This window comes from Equus caballus, chromosome 7 (genome assembly GCF_041296265.1).
Source record: "Equus caballus isolate H_3958 breed thoroughbred chromosome 7, TB-T2T, whole genome shotgun sequence".
NCBI classification, from domain to species: Eukaryota; Metazoa; Chordata; class Mammalia; order Perissodactyla; family Equidae; genus Equus; species Equus caballus.
In genome coordinates, this window is record NC_091690.1 from 29,974,079 (window position 1) to 29,987,721 (window position 13,643).

General features: G+C 40.9%; 1 protein-coding gene across 6 annotated transcripts in view; it reads right to left on the bottom strand.

The window, feature by feature from the left end:
* Positions 1-3,595: 3,595 nt before the first annotated feature.
* The window catches only part of LOC102149777 (uncharacterized), a 316,397-nt gene continuing 306,349 nt past the window's right edge, over positions 3,596-13,643 (bottom strand). For 5 of the 6 annotated variants that reach the window (XR_011440837.1, XR_011440849.1, XR_011440844.1 and 2 more), the window contains one exon: positions 3,596-7,307. The gene's annotated coding sequence lies outside the window, so the exon portion shown is untranslated. Of the gene's footprint in view, positions 7,489-13,643 lie in introns of all 6 variants that reach the window. The other variant, XR_011440848.1, reaches the window with a different exon arrangement.

The window sequence follows — 13,643 nt, forward strand, 5'->3', positions numbered from 1 at the left end:
ACTGAGGCAGAAAGAAGTGAGTTTTCCAGGATCAGATAGCTCATAAATGGTGGAGCCAGGATAGGAACTCAGGTGCAGCACTGTTATAAGATCAACAATAGTGGTGGCAGTCGTGGTGGTAGCAGTAGTTGTAGAAGTATTTAGCATTTATGAAGCATTGACTATGTACAATGCTAGGTGCGGTACATTAATTATCTCTTTTTGCCCTCAGAACAGATCTATGATATACTTAGTATTATTACCATCATTTTATAGATAAGGAGACTGAGTCTTGACTAAGGTCTTATTTAGTATATGGGAAAATTATAAAAGCTCTCTAACTATAAAGTTTTGTTATCATTGTAATAAAACAAGAAATTATGCTAAGATAGGGTGAGGTGGTCTGATGCCTCCTTTAACTGGCATCATGGCAGAATAGGGTATAGTTATTTCTGCAGAAGAGAATTTTCCAGAATAGTTCATCTTTACTACTTTGTGAGCCCAAATGTTTAAAGTATAACGATACTGATGGAAAGGATCAGTATGAACATCAGCTTTGGTTCTGCGCCTTCCTTTGGAGATGCTTTGGAGGCTTTTGAGATGGGTAGACCTCTATTGCCTTATTAAATAATACAAGGAGACATATGTTGTATACGGGCTTTCTTTTTGGAGTTTGTAAATTTTTCCTTTCATATTTTTCCTGTCTTCTCTATGTCAAACCAACAATATTTTTTTCTCAGAAGAATCCTTGTGCCTATTTCTAGCCATCTCTCTTTTGGTATTCTTATAACTTACTGCTCATATTCTGTCCTCTTAGGAAACTAGGCAACGAAGTTTGTTGTATTGTATATAAAATAAGAGCAAAACCTCTCTGAGTTTATGGATTCTGCACATCTGTTTTGATTGTTGCAAATGCTTCCTCTGCTTACGTCCATCTGATTGGCCCTGTCCAGAAAATGAGGTTGCTAAATGGGCATGGTTCCTATAAGTAAGACATTACTGAGGAATCATAACTTTTGAGAGTTCGGAAGTTTTAATGTCATTTATTATGAGTACTATTTGCTTATGGACTTTCTTTTCACGTATTTTTACATTTAAGAGCCCTGCTCTTAACTACACTTTTTAAATGCCTTTGAAAAAACCAAATATGCCTTGTTCCCATTCCAATAAGGTTGCCTTGAATGTTTTGAACTTGTAGTCATGGTTGAGATGACCTAATTTAAAACACATTTTGGAAATTCAACTGAGACTAACCTGGGTAGCTTCAATGTTATCTTGTATGAGTTAATTTTTTTGTTGTTTTTGTCTAGATGCATGCCCCAGTATTATTTACGTTCTTCTGTAGGTGAGATATTTCTCCAGGAAAAAATAGGAGAGCCACCAAAACCTTATTACAAGGAGGGGAAAGAAAAAAAAGAAAGAAGGAAAAAGAAAGGCCATGTTTGAGAAGGAAAAGAAACATAAATTATTGTCTTACCAGACTAAAATCAATTCAATAAACAATTATAGATGCTAAGGACTGGTCTAAGGAATAGACATGCAAATCCTTCCAATTAGACTCAAAGTTCAAATTCTAGGATCTGGCTCCTGCTCACCCCTCTAGGCTCTTCACCTGCTCCTCCTGGCCTTATAATATATGTTCCATAATAGTCCTCCAATGACCACATTGTGGCCCCACCTCTAAATCTCTGCATGTGTCTCTCCTCTTCTTTGAATGTCCCTACAACCTCCACCTTTTTTACTTGTCAGGCAAATTCTTAATCATCTTTCAAAACTCAGCAGAAGTGTCATCACTGTGAGAAGGTTTTCTTCCCTCTCCGGTTGGATTTCGCCACTTCCTTCTTTGTACCCCTGATTTACCTCTGGAGTACTCTTCTCACAAAAAGATATTTGTATGTTTGTGTGTTTCCTTCTCCACTAATTTGCAAGCTCTTGGATAAAAGTTTCTGCCTCCTTAGTGCTAACATGATGCTGGACACATAATAGGCAAACAATACATACAGATTAAATTTGAATTATAAGAGCATTCCTGCTCTTTAGGAACTCACAAACTAGTGGTGATACAGATTCATGCATTTGAAACTCTAGCACGAGATGAGCTATCACCAATATTCTAATAGCATGAATGCATTGACTCTTTAGTTAGATGTTCTATAGAAAGTTTATACAACTTGGCTCTTGATGTAAGAGGCATGTCTACTAATACCAGAACCCTAGCTGACTCAGTAATAAACTCTCACATATGTGGTCAAATGATTTTCAATAAGGGTCCCAAGACCATTTAGTTGGGAAAGGACAGTCTTTTCAACAAATAGTGTTGGGAAAACTGGATATCCACATGCAAAAGAATGAAGTGGGATCATTACCTTACACTGTATAAGAAAATTAACTCACAATGGAACAAAAATCTAAGCGTAGAGCTAAAACCATAAAACACTTAGAAGAAAACATAGGAAAAAAGCTTTGCAAGATTGGATTTGGCAATGATTTCTTGCATAAGACATCAAAAGTGCAGGCAACAACAACAACAAAAATAGATAAACTGGACTACATCAAAATTAAAAAAGTTTGTGCTTCAAAGGACACTATCAACAGAGTGAGAAGGTAACCACCACAAAAGGAGAAAATATTTGTGAATCATATATCTGAAAGGGGATTAATATCCAGAATACTTAAAGAACTCCTACAACTCAACAACAAAAATCAAGCAACTCAATTAAAAAATGGGCAAAGGACTTGAATAGACATTTCTCTAAAGAAGATATACAAATGAGCTAATGAGCACATGAAAAGATGCTCAACATAACTAATCATTAGAGAAATGGAAATCAAAACCACAATGAAATATCACTTAACACCCATTAGGATAGCTTCTGTAAAAAATTTTAAAAACTACAAAAACAAAACAGAAAATAGCAAGTATTGGCGAACATGTCGGGAAATTGGAACCCTTATGCCCTGCCGGTGAGAATCCAAAATGGTGCAGCTGCTATGGAACACAGTGTGGCTATTCCTCCAAAAATTAAAAATAGAGTTTCTGTATGACGCAACAATTCCAATTTTTGATATATGTTCAAAAGAAGTGAAAACAGGGACCTGAACAGATATTTGTACACCCATGTTCACAATAGCATTATTCACAATAGCCAAAAGATGGAAATAACTCGTGTCCATCAACAGATGAATGGATAAACAAAAGGACATAAAGTAAAACATTAAACCTTAAAAAGGAATGAAATTATGACACACGCTACAACATGGGTAAATGTCGAAGACATTATTTTAAGTGAAATAAGCCAGACACAAAAGGACAAATACTGTATGGTTCCACTTATCTGAGTTTCCTAGAGAAGTCAAATTCATAGAGGCAGAAAGAGGTGGTTGTCAGAGCCTGAGGGGAGGGAATAATGGGGAGTTTTTGTTTAGAAGGTACAGAATTGCAGTCAGGGAAGAGGAAAAAGTTCTGGAGATGGATGGTGGTGATGGTTGCACAACAATATGAATGTACTTAACGTCACAGAACTCTACAGTTAAAACTGGTTCAAATGGTACATTTTATGTATATTTTACCACAACTTGAGAAAATTACAAAAAACATAGCAAGCAGACATATCCCTGCTGTGGATCACTCTATTGTTTATTTATCTCATAGGCTTGATGTATGAACACACTGAAAAATCTGGTATCTTCTTTCAGTTTAGTTATGTTTAGTAAGGCAGAAAGAAAGGAATTGACTTGCTGCCACCATACTGGAGGTCCGCTGACAAAACTCACCACAGAACCCGAGTGAGCTGCCTCCTGGCCCTGCACACAAGCCCTAGAGGCTTCACCCTTTCCCAGTGAAGAGCAGATAGACACGTGGAAGGAGTCTGGGCTGACCGCTTTGCTGATCACAGACTAGCCCCAGGGAGAAGACACCTGTGATGTGACTTGGCCGTTGCTTCTCCTCCTCTCACTGCTGAGCTCCTGCACTTCCTATGCTTATTAAAAGTCGTAATTCTAGACAAAAAAAAGGGATCAATTCATCTGGCTGTAATTCAGGACTGAGAAGAGAGCCTCATCTTGACTCTACCCAGCAAGCCTCCTTCTGCCTTCTTTTTCCACCCAAGAAATTCAACAAACTACTCTGTCAGAGATTTCTTCTCCCCCCTACCATCCCCTAATGAAGTGCAGGTGCGTGTGCAGCCCGTAGAGAATATGAGAGAAGGGGGCTTTGGGAGGGGTGAATGGCAACAACATTCCTGAGAAATTCAAACCCTTAAATCTACTTCTCTTCCCTTCACCAAAGACAGGTTTTGGTTATACACGGGGGTAAGCAAATTTTTCTTGTAAAAGGCCAGATAGTAAATATTTTAGTTTCTTCAGGCCGTATAGTCTTTCTTGAAACTGTTCAGTTGTGCTCTTATAGTACAAAAGTGGTGTAGACAATATGTAAATGGACATGTTTGTGTTCCAATAAAACTTTCATTGTGGAAATTAAAACTTGAATTTTATATAGTTTTACGGTGTCTCAAAATATTATTTAAATTTTTTTTCAACCACTTAAAAATGTAGAAACCATTCTTAGCACAAAAACAGGCAGTGGGCCCTGTTTGGCCCACAGAATGTTGCTTGCTGATCCCTAGTTTAAATACTTTTAATCTACCTACTTAAAAAATTAGTATAGCTCACTTGTTCTTGAAAGGAAAGAAACTAATACTTACTGTTCCACAAAATTTAGTTTAGCATGGCGGTCAAGAGCATAGGCTCTGGGAAAAGAGTGGTTGGGTTTAAACCCCAGCTTCTGCCACTCACAAGCTGGGTGAACTTGAGGAATTTACTTAAACTCTCTGAGCCTCTGTCTCCTCATCTGCAAACTGAAGCTGACTAAAACAGAACCTAGTTAACAAGGTTGTTGTATGGATTAAATGAATCAATACATGTTGAGTTCCTAGACCACTCCCCGGTGCCTTATAAATGTTAGCTGTTACCTGCTACATGCCAGACCCAGTATTAGATCCCTTCTTTCCATTATCTCATTTAATTCTACCAAATGGGTAGTATGACCATTTGATAAACAACAAATCTCAGATAGCCTAGGCAGCTTGCTCAAGGTTAAAGCAGAAGGATGGTTCTAACCCAGGCTGTCTATTGCAGTCCAGGCTCTTTCCTTTCACTCGAACCGTGCTACCTCATTACTCCCTTCCAAGATATTTCTGCAGCTTTTGATTCTGTTGACCATATATTTTCTGACAAATCTACTTTCTCTCTTGGTTCCATGATTCTTCCTCTGTTAGTTCTCCTCTTATTTTCTCTGTTGTTCTCAAGGGTTCCTCTTCCTCTGCTTATCTCCAAAATGTTGGCATTCTCCATTGTTCAGGTCAAGGACCTCTATTTTTTTGTCCTCTACAACATTTCTCTAGTGTCTCATTCATGGCTGTGGCTTCAACTATAAACAATCACCTTTTGCAAATGAGTCCCACAGCTATTTCTCTAGTCCTGACCTATTTTCCTAACTCCAATTCTATATGTGCTGGACTCTTAAATGTTTCCAGATGGCAATATGACAGATGGACTGCAACATCAGACTGCTCTGGCTTCACATTCCAGCCCTGCCACTCATTCACTGTGAGATCTTGGAAAACTATACGACCTCTCTGAGCCTGGGTTTAGACATCAGTAACATGGAGATAATAATAAGAACCACCGAATAGAGTTATTGTAAAGACAACATAAAATAATGGACATAATGAATTAAGAGACTATTCATTGATTCTTTTCTTCACTTGTTCAACAAACATCTATTGAACACCTCCAATGTCCTACTAAGCGCATACCAAGTGATGGATTATATTACTAAAGCCCTAAATCTCCTTACTTCATCATCTCCTTCCAAATATGCTCTTCTCTATTTTTGCCATTTGCCCATCTTCCAGTCTCCTAGATTTAGCTCATAGTTGTTAGTAATGCTGCCTTCTCTCATCCTCTATAGTCCAAGCAAGTCTTGTTTCTCCTTTCCTTTTTTTCTTTTCCTTTTCCACTGTTACCACTCTAGGACTAAGCCCAGATCATCTCAAACCTGGATCCTTCTTTCATGCCAATCCTCAAGTCTTTATTTCAATTGGCATCCAGGAGAATTTCTGAATAGGGAAGGAAAAGGGTTAAATTAGTGCTTTCTGAAGCTTAATTTGTGCCCACGTGATTGGGAGCAGGAAGAGGCCAGCAAGGAGACAAGTGAGAAGTTTTAGAAATTTTAACACAAATTGATAAAGACTTAAGGTAAAGTGCTACTATTATGTATGGAAAGGAGAAAGAGGAGGTGGTAAGAGAGACTTTGAAGGAGTGTGTGTGGGAGCGAAGTAGGTATGTGATTTGAAGGTGTCTCCTCAATTTAGAGTCTTGGTAACTAGGAGACTAACGATACTTTTTCACAACCTCTGCAGCATCTATTTATTGTCTATTGCTCGTATGTGTCTTTTCACCTACTATCTGGCATAGGTTATTTCTTTTTCATGTGTTACTGTCTTTCTCTTCAGCTGGGCTATGAGCTCCATAAAGCATAGTCTGTGTCCCAACATCCATTTCCTTCTACTTCAAAATTTGCTTACACTGAATCTAGGCAGTGCCAATAAGTATTAATAAATATTAACTGCTAGATAGTCCAGTCACACTGTGAGTATTTGGTTGGTGTTGTAGGCCTGGAGGGTGGGTGGCAGTTTTCCTCCCCAGAGAATTATCGTTACATCAGCTATATTAGTTTATTGCTAACCTAAGTCTATTCCACAAAGAAACATATATGTCATTGGTCAAACATCTAGATTATTCACAAAATTTGTTTTCATCAGTGAAATATAACCCCCATGAAAGCTCCCACGAGAATCCGGGTAATCTAGTGGGATAGTGCCTCAGAAAGAGGAATTAGTAGTGATGTGCAAGAGCCTGAGACCCCAGCAAACCCTCTTGATGGAAAAGTCTCAATGGAGAAGGCTGCTCATTTTCTGTTTCCCATGTCCTCACTTGTATATTCTATCCGCCTGATGCATTTCCCACTTAATTGAAAAACAAATAGGCACTACACAAAAAAAGAGGCCCGTTTCTTGACCCATTTCCTATAAGACAAGGTCAACGTATGCTGAATTTAGGCTGTGGAGTAGATCTAGGCAAATGCTTTTATGATTCCTTGAAGCACAGCGTCAAACCATGTGGCATAGGTCCGAAGTCCCTGGAAATGACAGCTGCAGGCAGAGCAGGCTGGTATGCAGCCGGAGAATGCACAGGCGGGTCTTTCTGAGCCGTCTTGGAGCAGATGGCAAGTCCAAGCATCCGGGTGCAAATCACTGCAGTCACATCTGAAAACCAAACAAGATTCTTCAGAACTGTGAAGTCTGGAGAGTGTTACTGGCTCTGTGGTGATATCAGAGAAATTGCTTCACATCCTTCCTTCCAAATAGAAAACAAAACAGGGCAATAGCCAGGGTCAAGAAGATCAAGGCTAAGCAATAGCAGTGACATTGGCTGGAGGTTGGGGTCCTAGAAAAGAGAAGGCAAAAGTTTAGATTACATTAAAAACTAAAAAGTGCTCTGTTAAGCTGGGAATATAGGACTGCATCCAGGGCTAGAACTAGGCAAAATCAAGATGCGGATAACAGAATGGGAAGAGAACTGATTTTAGACTTACTAGCTTCTCTTGTCTTATCTCGGGTTGATCTTCTATTCAACAAGTAGAAAAGACTGACTTTCCAGAATGACGTAACAGTCAGAGGCTCTCTCAGAGGCCTGGTTTGAATCCCACACCAACACTTCACGTGTATGACCTTGGAGAGTCATTTCACCTCAGTGAGCCTAGGATTTCTAGGATTCCTCATCTGTAAAAGGGGGACGATAATGTCTATTCCCAGGGTTCTTGTGAAGATTAAATGAAATAATGTATGAAAGAGTCAGCTCAGTCCAGCCCAGCTGGACAAACAGAGGACACTCAACAAATAGGTTCTCTTTTCCTCTCTCTTCTTTTCCCACAGGAGGCAGGGCTCACATACCCCCATAGAGGGCAGAACTCTTTCACAGGCTGCCCTGAGGCAGAGAGGACAGAGCATTGTTAAGAACTGTGAAGAGTCTAAAACTTTATGCTACTGTTAAGCTATGAAGTTAACCTGACACAGTTTCATGGATGCCGACAGAATCCACAAGGCTCCTGGATTAGACACAAAAGACTTGATTACTCATAGCACGGCAAGCAACACGAGTATCAGCATATTTGCATTGTTTCCCTGGGCCCAAATTCCACAGAGCAATGGGAAGAGAGCCAGGTGATAGCTGGCCACACTGTGGGGTGCATTATGGGAGAGAAGCCCTGAGCTTAGAGAACTCAAATTGTACAATGGGCAGTAAGCATACTTGCCCTTTGCTCCAGACTCTCTCTTTTTTCCAAGGCTATTTGCAATAGAAACATCCTTGAAAAGATAGTCCAGAACAAAGGCAGTCAGTACTCCTGCTTGCCAGACCTAAAAATGTGAGACACATGGAAAATTGTCTCCCAAAAGGCCTAACAGAAATAATCCATTTCCTTCCTGTCCTCTTACCAGACTCATTAGCAGTGGCAGGCTTTCTGTACAACATCACTTTGCTCTGTGAACATGGGAGTCTCCCCCATCACATATGCCTTGTATCTCACTCCTCTGCTCCTCTCCCCATCATGTCAGCATTCAAGTGCTCCGTCAGGAACTTTCTGTCCCCATTTTGAACTGCTTAGAGTAAAGTCAGAGCCTTCAGCTGTGGAGGCTGCTGGCCTGAGCAAGACAGTGCTTTTCTCTGGGAATCTAGATTAAGCTCCCATGAAAAATGTGAGAAGAGAGGCGTTGCGGTGAGAGGAGGAAGTCAAGGGAGAGAACGAGACATCAGTCCTCTTCTCTCCGCACTTGGGGAACATTTGATCCCAGCTTGGAGATGAAAACTGAGCCAAACTGGTGTCACCGAAATGAAGCAGGAAGTGTTAAGAGTCTCCGATATCCTCCTTCAGGTGCATGGGCACAGGGCCAGCTGGATGTCTGGGGAGAGCAAGAGGCCACCTACATAGAGTTATTTGAGGGACACCATGAACTCCACCTGTTCAAAACATCTTCCTGCACCTGACATTTCCATTATGGTCTCTCCTCCAGGAAAGACGTGGTCTAAAAGGACACTGTTCCAATATAAATATGCTCTCCGGGAGAAACAATCTCTACTATTTATAAATGCTCTCAGAGGTGGCCCATTCATCCAATACACATATTTTGAATACCAACTGCAGGCTAGACATTGTGTTAGCTGCTGGGCTTCAAGCGTGATCAGCTATAGTCCTTGTCCTTGGAGCCTCAGGCTAGTGAGGATCAGAAAGGGAGCAAGCAATTAGGACGCAGTTATAAGCCTTACCATAGTGAATTACAGGGTGTCACAGGGGCATAAGGGAGGGGCACTTTATCTATTTTAGAAGATCAAGAGATGTTTTTTAATGGAAGTTGACTTTAAGCTAGGACCTTGTGAGTTAAGTATTTCTTACCTCTGTTTTAGAGGTGAAGAAATTGAGGCTTAAAGAGTCTAAATTGTCTTGCCCCATGTTATTCAGTCTGACTGACAAAGTCAAAATTCAAACGCATTTTGACAACAGTTTTAGTTGATTTTCCCATAAATATATTTTTTGTAATATATTGGTTTGTCTAAGCAGCTAGGGCCTTAGGCGACAGGACCTATGAGAGCCAAATCTTAATGGTGGTAGGAGGTGGAGGGGTGTAGATGGGGATCAGGTGAAGACAAGTTGTGTGGGGTGGGGGTAGAGAGAAAGGCCCAGACCACATGGCACTACTTGGACAAAGCCAGCCCCATAGTTGAGTGCTGGGGTAGTGGGAGATTCTGGAGGAGCTGTGGATGAGGCCTGAAGACAGTGGAGATTGTGGTGGCGTTCTTTGGGGGGAAAAACTAGAATAACAAGTATTTACAAAGAAGTCGTGATAGAAAATTTGATGTGAGCAGCAAAACCTAACTTTCTCTAATTTACAGTTCTATCCAAACTACTGCTGCCTGTGCTAGCCATAGCCACTATTCCAGGGAGCAGGAGGCCAGCACTTTCTGAATATCCAGAGAAAGGAGAGAGAATTCCATCAGGGCAGCAACACACAAAGCCAAATGCTTGTTGGAATCTTCACCGGAGCTGAACCAGGGGTTCCGCTAGTCCTTATCAAACATGCCTCCCCCTCTCTGCCCGTTGTCAGGGCTTGCTCTGTTCCAGAGGGAATTAAAGTAACAGGTGATGAGAACTTGCTTCCCCACTATCCTTTGACCCCCAAAGAGCCTTGAACTTCCCTGGAACTGGCCTTGGCATTTGGAATGAGCATAGTGACCTGGGTACATCAGCAGGGTCACATGCAGATCTGAAACGACAACCAGAAAAAGTGGAAACTGTTTTGAGTTGGACCAGAGATTATATCATATACTACGGCTCAAAACTTTCCTCCCAGTCTTAAAGCCCAGCCACAGTCATTTGAGTTTCAAATATCACCATTTAGCAGGCGATTGGCCTGGGCCTCCTTCTTTTCGACTGAACTCTCAGCCAACCTAGGCAACATTTGGATCCAATTTGATAGAAAAATTGGGTGAGCTCCTTGCCAAATTCCAGTGAATCCGTGTCAAACTCAGTGATTTAGGCTAGGATTTGGGGTGTGGCTGAGTCCCCAGAGGAGTTCTGTGGTTGCATAATCCACAGGAAATGAAGCAAAGGATATTTTCAAAACTACCTCCAAGGAAGTAGGCTCTGTAGAATCTCAGTCTTATGGGGCTCTAGATTTTGGAGCCTTCACCACAGAGTTTGTTTCCACGGCACTTAATAGTCTTCTAGGGATTGCTTAACCATCTGTTCATTTTTCTTCCCCATTACTGCATCACACAGGTTATTATCCATTTTTAACCAGAGGAAGCCAGTACCTAGGAATGATAAATTTCTTACTGGAGGTCAAGAAGTAAAAAAATCGCTAGACTGGGGTAAACACTGGACTCAGCGGACTCGTGTACATAATCTACCAAAAACTTGATCTCTGACCCCTTCAAAGTTTGTGAGTGTTTCTTTCATTACAGGCAGGTGACTACAGCAACAACATAGAAGTCACAGTAAATATAGGGCAATGAGAATGTCATACAACTTGTTCTTTGGGAAACTGATGCTGAAGTGGAGATTTACTTGCAAACAGTTCTTTAGGAGTGTTGTCAGGAACAACACTCTTAAGAGAGTAAGGAAAGCAGGACTAAGCAAAAGGAGTAGATGAACGGTGGTGCACTGACAAGAGAGGGCATAAAACTGATCCTTCAGGAAGTTCTGGAGTTCACAGTTGTCTGGAATTGTGGCAAAGGGTCTGGGCAATCATTAGATATGCGCAAGCTCTGAGGACAGTACATGACCTTTGGCTAGGACGTTTCCTTTGACAGAAAGCAAGTTCCAGGGAAGGCTCAGCTGTGGGAGGTTAGCAGTCAAGACTCCTGGTAGCTGGAATGCCTTGGTCCTGAAAGGCATGGTGCACCACAGCATCCACTGCCGGAAGAGGAGTAGAACTAGACGTTGAGAACCCAGAGTTCTGGGGCCAATTTTACAGAGGCCGTGCCCATAGTGATGTGAAATTGTTCCTAGACCAAGGAATGGAGCTCACAGATACCTAAGGCCCCAGAGGCTAAAGAGACAGAGGACTCAAGTGATGGTGGTAATGTCATAGTCCGACATTTTTATAAACCTATATATGTTTAGTTAAAGAAGGTTGTAGGATGGAGCTGAAGTACCTGAGCTAAGGAGTGACTCCCCATGACCTTCCAATAGGTTCTGACTCCTTCACACAGTGCCGGTGCCAAGCGACTAGGAGCAGTAAATAACATTGAAGGCATCTGTTTTTACTACCAGTGTAACTTCTCTGAAGAGGATAACCTGATTTTTTTAAAATATAGGCTAGAAAATTGTCCACATTAATTTACAAGACTGAATTATATTCCAGTCAGCACTTAATTATTCATATGGGTATTTCCCACTTCTAGATTATCAGGAGACTTCTTTCCCCTCAGATTTCAGGCTGCATTCTCCCTGCCACCCAGCATGTGGCTGGGCCACATCCCCCCTCAGCTATTTAGTGTGGGCTTAGAGAATGCAAACTCATTTTAACTTTTTCCTGAGCAGAACATCACTGAGAAGGAAAATCTGAATTCCCAAAAGCCATACAAAGCATTCCAAAGTAAAATATAAGAAACACTTTGATTGTTCTTCTGTTTTGGATTATCTGTGCCACTATTCATTTCCTTTCTTGTGGATAATCAAGAACCGGCTGCTTTATGGTTAACAGGACTTTAAAATTGCTGAGAAAACTCTGCAGGGTATTGAAATGTTTTAAGGGTAAATTCATAATCCAGAATATTTACACTTGACAACACATACTCCCTTGGATGAGGGGAGTAGAATGTGTAGGTAGTCTCAATATTTCCTGATAGGATTTGAAACAGCTGTCTCTCAAATCATATCAGGCCAGTGCTGATTTAAATCAGATAAGGTCCCCAAGATAGAGAAAAGGAAAAAAAATTCCATCTTGAACTGCAAGATTTTTTTTAGATGAACTTATACAAATTTAAAAAAAGAAAGAAAAAAGGAAAGATTATTATTATGTTTTTTTAGCCAAGGAATTTCTTAACAGCATTTAGCCAAATATAGGTTCCACACCCTTTAATCATTTTAACTCCAGCCATCTGAATCTCCTGGACATGTGCACTATGCTCTGATAGGCACAAAGCAAAAATAAGCTAAATGGAACATTCTCGTTGCCTCATGATCTCTAGAGTCTGTATCATCAAGGCATTAATTCAAATATTGCACATGGGTTATTTTTAATTCCAGCTTCAAGGGACCTATGGCCACCTAGTCAGTAATGGAGGGCCTCTGAGATCCAGAGGCTGCTTGTGGTGGAGGTGAGGATTTGAGGTGGAATTCAGAGCCCTTAAGTTCTTTCCTTGGTTGTGTGCTCCCAAGAGAACACAAGACCTTAAAAAGACTCTTAGGAAAGCAGACCCATTGCTTCTTCCTTTGCTGGATTGAATTCAATTCACTATAAACAATTCAGTTTCACTTGTCTAGTTCTATGCTGTACTAAGCACAAGTAATTAAGATATGGGGTTCAAAGATGAATATAATCTAATTCCTGCCTTTAAACAGCTCACAGTCTAATACAAGGGATGGATGCACAGATTGAGATTTACCTGCTATCTTGAACTGTACTTTATTGGTTGCTCCGAGTGAAGTGGGAACATAGAAAGGCTTCTTGAATGACATTTTAGGGCAACCCAGGAAGGCTTCATGAGGGAGATGATATTTGAACAAGGCCACGAAGCATGAATAGGACTTTGACAGATATCGGAAAAAGGGTGAAACTTTAAAGCCATCAGCTGATTTTCCCCAGAGAAAGCTCTGGCTCAGGGACCATACACTTAAGAGAATACAATGCAAGACAACCTCAGTAAAGCACTGAGAAAAGGATGTTCGGCAGTGATAGGGATAGGTGGGCAGCCAACAAGTGAGAAGGTCTACAAATGTGAGCCTTAATCGTTACGCTGCTGTGCCTCTATCCCGGCAAAGTCACTCCTCGCGTTTCCTAAATTCCTCTCTTCAGAGGAAACTGACATCCCCCAGGAGA